This window comes from Pseudophryne corroboree, chromosome 5 (assembly GCF_028390025.1).
Source record: "Pseudophryne corroboree isolate aPseCor3 chromosome 5, aPseCor3.hap2, whole genome shotgun sequence".
NCBI lineage: Eukaryota > Metazoa > Chordata > Amphibia > Anura > Myobatrachidae > Pseudophryne > Pseudophryne corroboree.
Window position 1 is genome coordinate 46,471,158 of NC_086448.1, and position 14,947 is coordinate 46,486,104.

Sequence of the window (14,947 nt, forward strand, 5' to 3'; positions counted from 1 at the left end):
GCACCCTTTTTGCATATGTGCAGAAAAATGCATTTAAGCATCGCCGATGTGAATAGACCCTCATTCCATTCATCCAGCTGAACAGAGTCCTGCGTATTATGGGGGTCATTCCGAGCTGATCGCTCGCTAGCTGTTTTTAGCAGCCGTGCAAACACTATGCCGCCTCCCACTGGGAGTATTTTAGCTTAGCAGAAGTGCGAACGAAAGGATCGCACAGCGGCTACAAAATAATTTTGTGCAGTTTCAGAGTAGCTCCAGACCTACTCAGCGCTTGCGATCACTTCAGACTGTTCAGTTCCTGTTTTGACGTCACAAACACGCTCTGCGTTCGCCCAGCCACGCCTGCATTTTTCCTGGCACGCCTGCGTTTTTTCGAACACTCCCTGAAAACGGTCAGTTGACACCCAGAAACGCCCACTTCCTGTCAATCACTCTGCGGCCAGCAGTGCGACTGAAAAGCTTCGCTAGACCTTGTGTGAAACTACATCGGCCGTTGTGAAAGTACGTCGCATGTGCTCATTGCACCGCATACGCATGCGCAGAAGTGCCTTTTTTTGCATCATCGCTGCGCAGCGAACATTTTCAGCTAGCGATCAACTCGGAATGCCCCCCTATAAGACAAGACAAAAAAAGGAGAAAAAGAAGAAACTCTTTTTTGGGTGCACTCTTGAGAAAGCAAATAGAAGACTGAAATAAAGCAAAATGAAAACATATTGTATTTATTAATCCATAATTAAAACAGTTGGTATATCCTGATCAAACATATAGTGAACAAACACAAAGTTTTAATACTCTTTTCATCTGTTGTTCAAATGCATAGGCTAACATAGCCTAAGGGCACACACGGGATATGGCATTGCACTCCAGGTTCACTAAATTGATTTAAAAATTAATTTCATTCCTTTCTTGCAAAGAATGGTATCTGCGGATGTCCGTATTAAATAGAACGGTTGAGGTAATTGATCAAGGGAATTTTTTTTTCGTACTTACTTCTGTGAGTCTGCCTCACTGACCTTCACCTCAAATGGTGTTTGAGTTAAATATATTGAACCTGTGACATTCATACTTATTAAATACTGTATGTCCAGTAAGTGTGAGTAGGACTCATCCTCAAGACATCTCTACACGAGTCATCTATTTGTGTAACCCACATTCTAGGAATATGTTAAACATTAAAAGTGTTTATTAAGTGATGTATCACTTTTTTATTGTAGGAAAGAAAAACAAGGGTAGGGTACAGAAAGCAAAGAGTATAACATGAGGGGCGGTCTAAGGAAGAGGGATTACAAAGGGGACTATTGGTCGACAGTGACTAAGTCGACACCTAAAATAGGTTGACACAAGCTTTACATCGACATGAACTAGGCTGACATGACAAAAGGTCGACATTCGTTTTTTAAAGATTTTTGGTGTAATTTTCTTCGTAGATGTTATGATTCCAGTACTCCTGACCAGAGGAGATCTCATGGCAATGGTCAGAGCACTGGAAGGGAATGCTGGTTATGGGAGCGGGAATAGAAAATAGCCCCTGGCGCCCTAACTCCGTTGTCTCGCCCGTGCTGTCAGAAATCCCCTGCGAGACTATGGTTGCTTGAGCCCATGGCAGCCGCGTTTGAAGGGCGGATTAAGTCTGCCCAACTCCGATGCCCCCTCCGGTCTTAATGGGAGACAAAGGGAAATCCGAGACAGGGTGATAACAAGGGGCCCTCTGACTAAACAACCAGGCCAGGGGCTACAAGCTAACTGACAAAACCTAAAGTATGTGCGGAAACCCGCCAGGGAAAAGGACAACCAAAATCCACTTGTCCAATACTCCTACCCGGCACCGCCGGATACCAGAGTGGACCTGTGGAAGCGGAACCCTCCGCAAAATGCACCAAAACATAAATAATAAATAATAAAGCGGACAAGCCGCAACACACGGCAAGGCCGTGACTCACGAACACCACTGGATGTTATAAGGTGATTGGTCAGGACTCCAGGAATAAGATGACAAACTTCCGAGTTCAGAGCTTCCAATACTGGAATGACCGGATACAGCAAGACTGGAACAGACTCTCAGCAAACAGAGACAGCATGCAGGAAGCTATTACCGGCGTCTGTGAGAAGCCCTGGGAGTGTATTTAACAAGGAGTCCTCCAATCAGCTGCCTAAAGGCTGATTAGAATAAATGCCGTGCAGCTGCCTTGCTGCCCGGCCAGAGAGCAGGAGAAAACATTAACCCTTAAAGCCTAGCAACGAGGAACACGGTCCGCCAGTGGCGTCCCCGTTGCTAGGGTCCGTGCGGCTCAGCGCGCCCGGCGTCCAACGTTGCCAGGGAGCCGGCGGCTGTTCGCGTACGGCGTCCCTGGTTGCTAGGCGCCGGGCCGCACCGACGAGCGGACCCCGGCGCCTAACAGTACCCCCCCCCCTTGAGAAGGGGTCAAGGAACCCCTAAAGCCAGGCTTCCAAGGAAACTCCTGAAAAAATGCCCTCTTGAGCCTTGGGGCATGAAGATCCTTATCCAGGACCCAGGACCTTTCCTCTGGACCATAACCTCTCCAGTGAACCAGAAAATAGAGCCGGCCCCTGGACAACTTGGAATCGAGAACCTTCTCCACCAGGAACTCCTGTTGCCCCTGTACATCCACTGGAGATCTTCCCTGAGAGATCTTCCGAGGAAATTTATTGGAAGAAATGTATGGCTTCAACAGGGAGCAATGAAACGTATTACCAATCCGAAGAGATTTTGGTAAACGTAACCGGAAAGCAACTGGGTTAACTTTTTTAATGATATGAAATGGTCCAATAAATTTGGGTCCCAACCTAGCTGAAGATTGTCGAAGTCTAATGTTACGAGTCGACAACCATACCCTATCTCCCACCTTAAAACTGCAAGGACGTCGGAGCCGGTCAGAAATTTTTTTCTCTCGAAAGGCCGCTTTTCTGAGAGCAAGGTGCACTTTTTTCCAAATGGCTCTGAGATGGGAGGTTAAGGTTAGCGAGGAAACTGAGGAATGTTGAAAAAAAGAATTAGCTCTGGGGTGAAAACCAAAAACTGAAAAGAATGGAGACACGTTGGTGGAGGAATGACAAGAATTATTGTAAGCAAACTCCGCCAATGGAAGAAACTTGGACCAATCATTCTGGAGTTTAGCTGAATACAAACGCAAATACTGTTTCAATGATTGGTTAACTCGCTCGGTTTGCCCGTTGGACTGTGGGTGGTAACCAGATGTTAATGATAATCTCATCTTTAATGAAGCACAGAAACACTTCCAGAATTGTGCAATGAATTGTGGACCCCGATCAGAAACAATATCAGTGGGCAACCCATGAAGTCTGAAAACATGGCGGAGAAACAACACTGCCAATCCTTGGGCAGATGGCAGTCGGGGAAGGGCAATGAAATGAGCCATCTTGCTAAAACGGTCTACTACCACCCAAATGACTCTGCATCCAGCTGAAAGGGGAAGGTCCACCACAAAATCCATGGAAATATGAGACCATGGCCTGAGAGGGACATTCAAGGGCATAAGTTGCCCGATAGGCAAGGAACGGGGAACCTTATGCTGTGCACAAACCTGACATGAAGAAACAAACTCCTTAACGTCTTTAGAAAGACCAGGCCACCATACTGAGCGGGAGACTAACTCCAATGTCTTAGAGACCCCCGGATGCCCGGAAACTTTGTTATCATGGAACTCAGTCAAAACAGTAGCTCTCAAGAACTCAGGGACGTAAAGACGACCAGCAGGAGTATTTCCAGGAGCTTGGTGTTGAAGCTGTTTTAACTGGGTAAATAAATCTTGTGTGAGGCCTGCCCAAATGACTGAAGATGGAAGTATGGGAGTAACAGGACTGTTATCATGAACCGGAAGAAAACTGCGTGACAGAGCATCTGCCTTGGTATTCTTGGAACCTGGCCTGAAAGTTATAATAAATTTGAAACGAGTAAAGAACAAAGCCCAACGAGCCTGCCGGGCATTCAGCCGCTTAGCTGATTCGATGTATTGCAGATTCTTATGGTCAGTCAATACTGAAATGGTATGTGTTGCTCCCTCAAGCCAATGCCTCCACTCCTCGAAAGGCCATTTAATAGCCAGTAACTCCCGGTTACCAACATCGTAGTTGGATTCAGCGGATGAGAATTTCCTGGACATAAAGACACAAGGATGTAGTTCCAGAGTGTCCGGATCCTTCTGAGATAGGATAGCCCCCACTCCAACCTCCGAGGCATCAACCTCAACAATGAAGGGCAATTCTGGGTTGGGATGTCTGAGGACTGGAGCTGAGACAAAAGCTTGTTTCAAGGCCTGAAAGGATAACTCGGCTTCATGTGACCAGTTGGTAGGATACGCTCCCTTCTTAGTCAGTGCAACAATGGGAGCAACCAGGTCGGAAAAATAATGAATAAATCTTCTATAATAATTCGCAAACCCTAAAAAGCGCTGAATTGCTTTTAAGTTGGTGGGTTGCGCCCAGCTAAGGATGGCTTGGAGCTTCTTAGGTTCCATGAAGAATCCCCGAGGGGAAATAATGTACCCTAAAAAGGATACCTCCGTGACATGAAACTCACACTTCTCCAGCTTGGCATATAGATGATTTTCACGTAATTTTTGAAGAACCTGACGCACCTGGGTAACATGTTGTTCAATTGATTCAGAATAGATCAGGATGTCGTCTAAGTAAACGACCACGAATCTTCCTAGAAAATCACGGAGCACATCGTTAATGAGATCCTGGAATACTGCCGGAGCGTTAGACAAGCCGAACGGCATCACCAGATACTCGTAGTGACCCGACTGAGTACTGAAAGCCGTCTTCCACTCATCTCCCGACTTGATTCGGATGAGGTTATACGCTCCCCTCAGGTCAATTTTAGAAAAAAATCACAGCCGAACGCAGCTGATCAAAGAGGACAGAAATCAGCGGCAGAGGGTAAGTATTTTTAATTGAGATCTTATTCAGGGCTCTAAAGTCAATGCAAGGTCTGAGTGATCCGTCTTTTTTCTCCACAAAGAAGAAGCCTGCACTTAAAGGGGATTTAGATGGCCTGATAAATCCTTTCCCTAGGCTCTCCTTAACATACTCATTCATGGCCGCAGTTTCTGGCCCGGATAATGCATATAACCTTCCCTTTGGCAATGTGGCACCAGGAATTAGCTCAATAGCACAATCATAAGGCCGATGGGGAGGCAGAATGTCTGCATTGCCCTTGGAAAACACATCAACAAAGTCCTGGTATTCCACGGGAATGAGTTCGGGAATGGCAGCAGCTATTCTGACGGGAAACGTAATACATTCCTTATTACAGATGGTACCCCATTGTGAAATCTCCCCCGACTGCCAATCAATGGTGGGATTATGAAAGGCCAGCCAAGGGTGACCCAGAACCACTGGAACTGCTGGGCAATGGGTAAGGAAAAACTCGATCTTTTCGGAATGAAGAGCTCCTACCGTAAGTAGTACAGGGGGTGTACAGAGGGAAATAACCCCATTGGACAAGGGACTCCCATCTAAACCATGCATGGTGATACACCTACCCAAGGCTAACTGAGCAATACCTAAGGCCTTGGCCCACGTTAAGTCCATAAAGTTCCCTGCAGCTCCACTGTCAACAAAAGCCGACACCGAGGAACAGAGGCTGCCAAAGGAAACTTTAGCTGGGACTAAAAGGGAGTTCTTCGAGGAGATAAGCTGCAGACCAAAGTGAACCCCCTCACAATTCACTTGGTCGAGGCGTTTTCCTGACTTGATCGGACAATTACGGGCAAAATGTCCCTTACCCCCACAGTACAAACAAAGACCAGAGTTTTGCCTTCTGGCTCTTTCTTCTGGAGACAGCCGGGAGAGACCCATCTGCATGGGCTTCTCTACGTCCTCAGGAATGGAAAATACACATGGAGTAGACCTGACAGGTGCTCCTTTTTCAGCCCTCCGCTCTCTGAGACGACGATCAATCTTAATAGAAAGCTCCATGAGTTTATCGAGAGTCTCAGGAGCGGGATACTGAAGGAGACTGTCTTTTATAGACTCTGATAAGCCGAGGCGAAACTGACTGCGCAGGGCTGGGTCATTCCAGCCACAGTCGTTCGACCAACGGCGAAACTCTGTACAAAAAACTTCTGCAGGATTTCTACCCTGTCTGAGAGTGCGTAACTGACTCTCAGCGGATGCCTCTCTATCAGGGTCATCATACAAAAGCCCTAAAGACCCAAAAAAGGCGTCTACTGATGACAACGCCGGATCCTCTACTTTTAAACCGAATGCCCAGGTCTGAGGATCTCGCTGGAGCAAAGAAATAATAATTCCGACCCGCTGAGATTCAGTACCTGAGGAGATCGGTCTTAACCGAAAATAAAGTCTACAGGATTCTTTAAAATTAAAAAACTCCTTCCTATCACCAGAAAAACGGTCAGGCAAGTGCATTTTTGGTTCAGGGACTACCCTCGGGGAAGTTCGTAAAAGATCTTCCTGCGACTTCACCCGAAGGGAAAGATCCTGAAACATCTGAGTAAGTTCTTGAATCTGGCTGACTAGGAGCTGACCAGGATTTGGCCCTAAACCTGTGGGATTCATGAGGCCGATAACTCTTACAAAACTGAATAAGGAAAAAATTAAACCCAGTTTAATTTTAGGTTTTGGTATGGCCGGTAATAATGTTATGATTCCAGTACTCCTGACCAGAGGAGATCTCATGGCAATGGTCAGAGCACTGGAAGGGAATGCTGGTTATGGGAGCGGGAATAGAAAATAGCCCCTGGCGCCCTAACTCCGTTGTCTCGCCCGTGCTGTCAGAAATCCCCTGCGAGACTATGGTTGCTTGAGCCCATGGCAGCCGCGTTTGAAGGGCGGATTAAGTCTGCCCAACTCCGATGCCCCCTCAGGTCTTAATGGGAAACAAAGGGAAATCCGAGACAGGGTGATAACAAGGGGCCCTCTGACTAAACAACCAGGCCAGGGGCTACAAGCTAACTGACAAAACCTAAAGTATGTGCGGAAACCCGCCAGGGAAAGGACAACCAAAATCCACTTGTCCAATACTCCTACCCGGCACCGCCGGATACCAGAGTGGACCTGTGGAAGCGGAACCCTCCGCAAAATGCACCAAAACATAAATAATAAATAATAAAGCGGACAAGCCGCAACACACGGCAAGGCCGTGACTCACGAACACCACTGGATGTTATAAGGTGATTGGTCAGGACTCCAGGAATAAGATGACAAACTTCCGAGTTCAGAGCTTCCAATACTGGAATGACCGGATACAGCAAGACTGGAACAGACTCTCAGCAAACAGAGACAGCATGCAGGAAGCTATTACCGGCGTCTGTGAGAAGCCCTGGGAGTGTATTTAACAAGGAGTCCTCCAATCAGCTGCCTAAAGGCTGATTAGAATAAATGCCGTGCAGCTGCCTTGCTGCCCGGCCAGAGAGCAGGAGAAAACATTAACCCTTAAAGCCTAGCAACGGGGAACACGGTCCGCCAGTGGCGTCCCCGTTGCTAGGGTCCGTGCGGCTCAGCGCGCCCGGCGTCCAACGTTGCCAGGGAGCCGGCGGCTGTTCGCGTACGGCGTCCCTGGTTGCTAGGCGCCGGGCCGCACCGACGAGCGGACCCCGGCGCCTAACAGTACCCCCCCCCCTTGAGGAGGGGTCAAGGAACCCCTAAAGCCAGGCTTCCAAGGAAACTCCCGAAAAAATGCCCTCTTGAGCCTTGGGGCATGAAGATCCTTATCCAGGACCCAGGACCTTTCCTCTGGACCATAACCTCTCCAGTGAACCAGAAAATAGAGCCGGCCCCTGGACAACTTGGAATCGAGAACCTTCTCCACTAGGAACTCCTGTTGCCCCTGTACATCCACTGGAGATCTTCCCTGAGAGATCTTCCGAGGAAATTTATTGGAAGAAATGTATGGCTTCAACAGGGAGCAATGAAACGTATTACCAATCCGAAGAGATTTTGGTAAACGTAACCGGAAAGCAACTGGGTTAACTTTTTTAATGATATGAAATGGTCCAATAAATTTGGGTCCCAACCTAGCTGAAGATTGTCGAAGTCTAATGTTACGAGTCGACAACCATACCCTATCTCCCACCTTAAAACTGCAAGGACGTCGGAGCCGGTCAGAAATTTTTTTCTCTCGAAAGGCCGCTTTTCTGAGAGCAAGGTGCACTTTTTTCCAAATGGCTCTGAGATGGGAGGTTAAGGTTAGCGAGGAAACTGAGGAATGTTGAAAAAAAGAATTAGCTCTGGGGTGAAAACCAAAAACTGAAAAGAATGGAGACACGTTGGTGGAGGAATGACAAGAATTATTGTAAGCAAACTCCGCCAATGGAAGAAACTTGGACCAATCATTCTGGAGTTTAGCTGAATACAAACGCAAATACTGTTTCAATGATTGGTTAACTCGCTCGGTTTGCCCGTTGGACTGTGGGTGGTAACCAGATGTTAATGATAATCTCATCTTTAATGAAGCACAGAAACACTTCCAGAATTGTGCAATGAATTGTGGACCCCGATCAGAAACAATATCAGTGGGCAACCCATGAAGTCTGAAAACATGGCGGAGAAACAACACTGCCAATCCTTGGGCAGATGGCAGTCGGGGAAGGGCAATGAAATGAGCCATCTTGCTAAAACGGTCTACTACCACCCAAATGACTCTGCATCCAGCTGAAAGGGGAAGGTCCACCACAAAATCCATGGAAATATGAGACCATGGCCTGAGAGGGACATTCAAGGGCATAAGTTGCCCGATAGGCAAGGAACGGGGAACCTTATGCTGTGCACAAACCTGACATGAAGAAACAAACTCCTTAACGTCTTTAGAAAGACCAGGCCACCATACTGAGCGGGAGACTAACTCCAATGTCTTAGAGACCCCCGGATGCCCGGAAACTTTGTTATCATGGAACTCAGTCAAAACAGTAGCTCTCAAGAACTCAGGGACGTAAAGACGACCAGCAGGAGTATTTCCAGGAGCTTGGTGTTGAAGCTGTTTTAACTGGGTAAATAAATCTTGTGTGAGGCCTGCCCAAATGACTGAAGATGGAAGTATGGGAGTAACAGGACTGTTATCATGAACCGGAAGAAAACTGCGTGACAGAGCATCTGCCTTGGTATTCTTGGAACCTGGCCTGAAAGTTATAATAAATTTGAAACGAGTAAAGAACAAAGCCCAACGAGCCTGCCGGGCATTCAGCCGCTTAGCTGATTCGATGTATTGCAGATTCTTATGGTCAGTCAATACTGAAATGGTATGTGTTGCTCCCTCAAGCCAATGCCTCCACTCCTCGAAAGGCCATTTAATAGCCAGTAACTCCCGGTTACCAACATCGTAGTTGGATTCAGCGGATGAGAATTTCCTGGACATAAAGACACAAGGATGTAGTTCCAGAGTGTCCGGATCCTTCTGAGATAGGATAGCCCCCACTCCAACCTCCGAGGCATCAACCTCAACAATGAAGGGCAATTCTGGGTTGGGATGTCTGAGGACTGGAGCTGAGACAAAAGCTTGTTTCAAGGCCTGAAAGGATAACTCGGCTTCATGTGACCAGTTGGTAGGATACGCTCCCTTCTTAGTCAGTGCAACAATGGGAGCAACCAGGTCGGAAAAAGAATGAATAAATCTTCTATAATAATTCGCAAACCCTAAAAAGCGCTGAATTGCTTTTAAGTTGGTGGGTTGCGCCCAGCTAAGGATGGCTTGGAGCTTCTTAGGTTCCATGAAGAATCCCCGAGGGGAAATAATGTACCCTAAAAAGGATACCTCCGTGACATGAAACTCACACTTCTCCAGCTTGGCATATAGATGATTTTCACGTAATTTTTGAAGAACCTGACGCACCTGGGTAACATGTTGTTCAATTGATTCAGAATAGATCAGGATGTCGTCTAAGTAAACGACCACGAATCTTCCTAGAAAATCACGGAGCACATCGTTAATGAGATCCTGGAATACTGCCGGAGCGTTAGACAAGCCGAACGGCATCACCAGATACTCGTAGTGACCCGACTGAGTACTGAAAGCCGTCTTCCACTCATCTCCCGACTTGATTCGGATGAGGTTATACGCTCCCCTCAGGTCAATTTTAGAAAAAAATCACAGCCGAACGCAGCTGATCAAAGAGGACAGAAATCAGCGGCAGAGGGTAAGTATTTTTAATTGAGATCTTATTCAGGGCTCTAAAGTCAATGCAAGGTCTGAGTGATCCGTCTTTTTTCTCCACAAAGAAGAAGCCTGCACTTAAAGGGGATTTAGATGGCCTGATAAATCCTTTCCCTAGGCTCTCCTTAACATACTCATTCATGGCCGCAGTTTCTGGCCCGGATAATGCATATAACCTTCCCTTTGGCAATGTGGCACCAGGAATTAGCTCAATAGCACAATCATAAGGCCGATGGGGAGGCAGAATGTCTGCATTGCCCTTGGAAAACACATCAACAAAGTCCTGGTATTCCACGGGAATGAGTTCGGGAATGGCAGCAGCTATTCTGACGGGAAACGTAATACATTCCTTATTACAGATGGTACCCCATTGTGAAATCTCCCCCGACTGCCAATCAATGGTGGGATTATGAAAGGCCAGCCAAGGGTGACCCAGAACCACTGGAACTGCTGGGCAATGGGTAAGGAAAAACTCGATCTTTTCGGAATGAAGAGCTCCTACCGTAAGTAGTACAGGGGGTGTACAGAGGGAAATAACCCCATTGGACAAGGGACTCCCATCTAAACCATGCATGGTGATACACCTACCCAAGGCTAACTGAGGAATACCTAAGGCCTTGGCCCACGTTAAGTCCATAAAGTTCCCTGCAGCTCCACTGTCAACAAAAGCCGACACCGAGGAACAGAGGCTGCCAAAGGAAACTTTAGCTGGGACTAAAAGGGAGTTCTTCGAGGAGATAAGCTGCAGACCAAAGTGAACCCCCTCACAATTCACTTGGTCGAGGCGTTTTCCTGACTTGATCGGACAATTACGGGCAAAATGTCCCTTACCCCCACAGTACAAACAAAGACCAGAGTTTTGCCTTCTGGCTCTTTCTTCTGGAGACAGCCGGGAGAGACCCATCTGCATGGGCTTCTCTACGTCCTCAGGAATGGAAAATACACATGGAGTAGACCTGACAGGTGCTCATTTTTCAGCCCTCCGCTCTCTGAGACGACGATCAATCTTAATAGAAAGCTCCATGAGTTTATCGAGAGTCTCAGGAGCGGGATACTGAAGGAGACTGTCTTTTATAGACTCTGATAAGCCGAGGCGAAACTGACTGCGCAGGGCTGGGTCATTCCAGCCACAGTCGTTCGACCAACGGCGAAACTCTGTACAAAAAACTTCTGCAGGATTTCTACCCTGTCTGAGAGTGCGTAACTGACTCTCAGCGGATGCCTCTCTATCAGGGTCATCATACAAAAGCCCTAAAGACCCAAAAAAGGCGTCTACTGATGACAACGCCGGATCCTCTACTTTTAAACCGAATGCCCAGGTCTGAGGATCTCGCTGGAGCAAAGAAATAATAATTCCGACCCGCTGAGATTCAGTACCTGAGGAGATCGGTCTTAACCGAAAATAAAGTCTACAGGATTCTTTAAAATTAAAAAACTCCTTCCTATCACCAGAAAAACGGTCAGGCAAGTGCATTTTTGGTTCAGGGACTACCCTCGGGGAAGTTCGTAAAAGATCTTCCTGCGACTTCACCCGAAGGGAAAGATCCTGAAACATCTGAGTAAGTTCTTGAATCTGGCTGACTAGGAGCTGACCAGGATTTGGCCCTAAACCTGTGGGATTCATGAGGCCGATAACTCTTACAAAACTGAATAAGGAAAAAATTAAACCCAGTTTAATTTTAGGTTTTGGTATGGCCGGTAATAATGTTATGATTCCAGTACTCCTGACCAGAGGAGATCTCATGGCAATGGTCAGAGCACTGGAAGGGAATGCTGGTTATGGGAGCGGGAATAGAAAATAGCCCCTGGCGCCCTAACTCCGTTGTCTCGCCCGTGCTGTCAGAAATCCCCTGCGAGACTATGGTTGCTTGAGCCCATGGCAGCCGCGTTTGAAGGGCGGATTAAGTCTGCCCAACTCCGATGCCCCCTCAGGTCTTAATGGGAGACAAAGGGAAATCCGAGACAGGGTGATAACAAGGGGCCCTCTGACTAAACAACCAGGCCAGGGGCTACAAGCTAACTGACAAAACCTAAAGTATGTGCGGAAACCCGCCAGGGAAAAGGACAACCAAAATCCACTTGTCCAATACTCCTACCCGGCCCGGCCGGATACCAGAGTGGACCTGTGGAAGCGGAATCCTCCGCAAAATGCACCAAAACATAAATAATAAATAATAAAGCGGACAAGCCGCAACACACGGCAAGGCCGTGACTCACGAACACCACTGGATGTTATAAGGTGATTGGTCAGGACTCCAGGAATAAGATGACAAACTTCCGAGTTCAGAGCTTCCAATACTGGAATGACCGGATACAGCAAGACTGGAACAGACTCTCAGCAAACAGAGACAGCATGCAGGAAGCTATTACCGGCGTCTGTGAGAAGCCCTGGGAGTGTATTTAACAAGGAGTCCTCCAATCAGCTGCCTAAAGGCTGATTAGAATAAATGCCGTGCAGCTGCCTTGCTGCCCGGCCAGAGAGCAGGAGAAAACATTAACCCTTAAAGCCTAGCAACGGGGAACACGGTCCGCCAGTGGCGTCCCCGTTGCTAGGGTCCGTGCGGCTCAGCGCGCCCGGCGTCCAGCGTTGCCAGGGAGCCGGCGGCTGTTCGCGTACGGCGTCCCTGGTTGCTAGGCGCCGGGCCGCACCGACGAGCGGACCCCGGCGCCTAACAGTAGAGTGACCGGGGACCCCTATTAGTGCACCGTGTCCCCTCGCATGGCTCGCAAGCTTCGGGCAAGGTTACCGTTCCCAATCGTAGTCCACGTGGATCGTAAAGTATGGAAAAGTTAAAAAAATGAAAGACTTTGTGATAAAAATTCATGTCAACCTTTTGTTATGTCGACCTAGTACATGTCGACCTAGAAATCATGTCGACCTAATGCATGTTGCCCAATAGTGGTCGACCTAATAACTGTCGACCTAAGTGTGGTCGACCTAGAGACAGGATACCCCCCTAAATATATACCCCCAAATGTATAGATCATATTTTGAGGCTTGTGGAGGGTAGATATGGCTAAGTACAGAGAGTGGGGAAGGGATCACTGATATGGATAAGTACAGAGAGTGGGGAAGGGATCACTGATATGGGTAAGTACAGAGAGTGGGGAAGGGATCACTGATATGGATAAGTACAGAGAGTGGGGAAGAGATCACTGATATGGGTAAGTACAGAGAGTGGGGAAGAGATCACTGATATGGATAAGTACAGAGAGTGGGGAAGGGATCACTGATATGGGTAAGTACAGAGTCTGGGGAAGGGATCAATGATATGGCTAAGTACAGAGAGTGGGGAAGGGATCACTGATATGGCTAAGTACAGAGAGTGGGGAAGGGATCAATGATATGGGTAAGTACAGAGAGTGGGGAAGGGATCACTGATATGGCTAAGTACAGAGAGTGGGGAAGAGATCACTGATATGGCTAAGTACAGAGAGTGGGGAAGGGATCACTGATATGGCTAAGTACAGAGAGTGGGGAAGGGATCAATGATATGGGTAAGTACAGAGAGTGGGGAAGGGATCACTGATATGGGTAAGTACAGAGAGTGGGGAAGGGATCACTGATATGGCTAAGTACAGAGAGTGGGGAAGAGATCACTGATATGGCTAAGTACAGAGAGTGGGGAAGGGATCACTGATATGGATAAGTACAGAGAGTGGGGAAGGGATCACTGATATGGGTAAGTACAGAGAGTGGGGAAGGGATCACTGATATGGATAAGTACAGAGAGTGGGGAAGGGATCACTGATATGGCTAAGTACAGAGAGTGGGGAAGAGATCACTGATATGGATAAGTACAGAGTCTGGGGAAGGGATCAATGATATGGCTAAGTACAGAGAGTGGGGAAGGGATCAATGATATGGCTAAGTACAGAGAGTGGGGAAGGGATCACTGATATGGCTAAGTACAGAGAGTGGGGAAGGGATCAATGATATGGGTAAGTACAGAGAGTGGGGAAGGGATCACTGATGTCACGAACCTCGGGCAGCGGCGACCGCGCTTGTCCCTGCGGGTGGCCTGGTCTGCCCGGCGCCTCTCTTCCCCTGTCAGTCTCCGGCTTCAGCGGCGGGTCGGCGCTGCTCTCCGGCGGCTTCCCGGAAGCAAGGGCGCCGCCATCACAAGCAAGGGCAAGGAGGCGGAGCAGGTCTGACGTCACCTGCCTGCTCCGCCAATCAGGCTAGGGCGGGGAATTTAAAATCAGATACCAGGCAGAGATCCGATGCCTGAGTATCTTCGTTTCTCCTGTGGAAGCTATGATCCAGAGCTCCCTCGTCCCTGCAAGCATCCTGTGCTTCCAAGCATCCTGTCCCTGCAAGCATCCTGTGCTTCCAAGCATCCTGTCCCTGCAAGCATCCTGTGCTTCCAAGCATCCTGTCCCTGCAAGCATCCTGTGCTTCCAAGCATCCTGTCCCTGCAAGCATCCTGTGCTTCCAAGCATCCTGTGCCTACAAGCAACCTGTGCTTCCAAGCATCCTGTGCCTACAAGCAACCTGTGCTTCCAAGCATCCTGTGCCTACAAGCACCTCCGTGCCTCCAGTTACCTCCGTGTCTCCAAGCACCTCGTGCCTCCAAGCACCTCCGTGCCTCCAAGCACCTCCGTGCCTCCAAGCACCTCGTGCCTCCAAGCACCTCGTGCCTCCAAGCACCTCCGCGCCTCAAGCACCTCCGTGCCTCCAGTTACCTCCGTGCCTCCAGTTACCTCCGTGCCTCCAGTTACCTCCGTGCCTCCAAGCACCTCCGTGCCTCCAAGCACCTCGTGCCTCCAAGCACCCCGTGCCTCCAAGCACCTCCG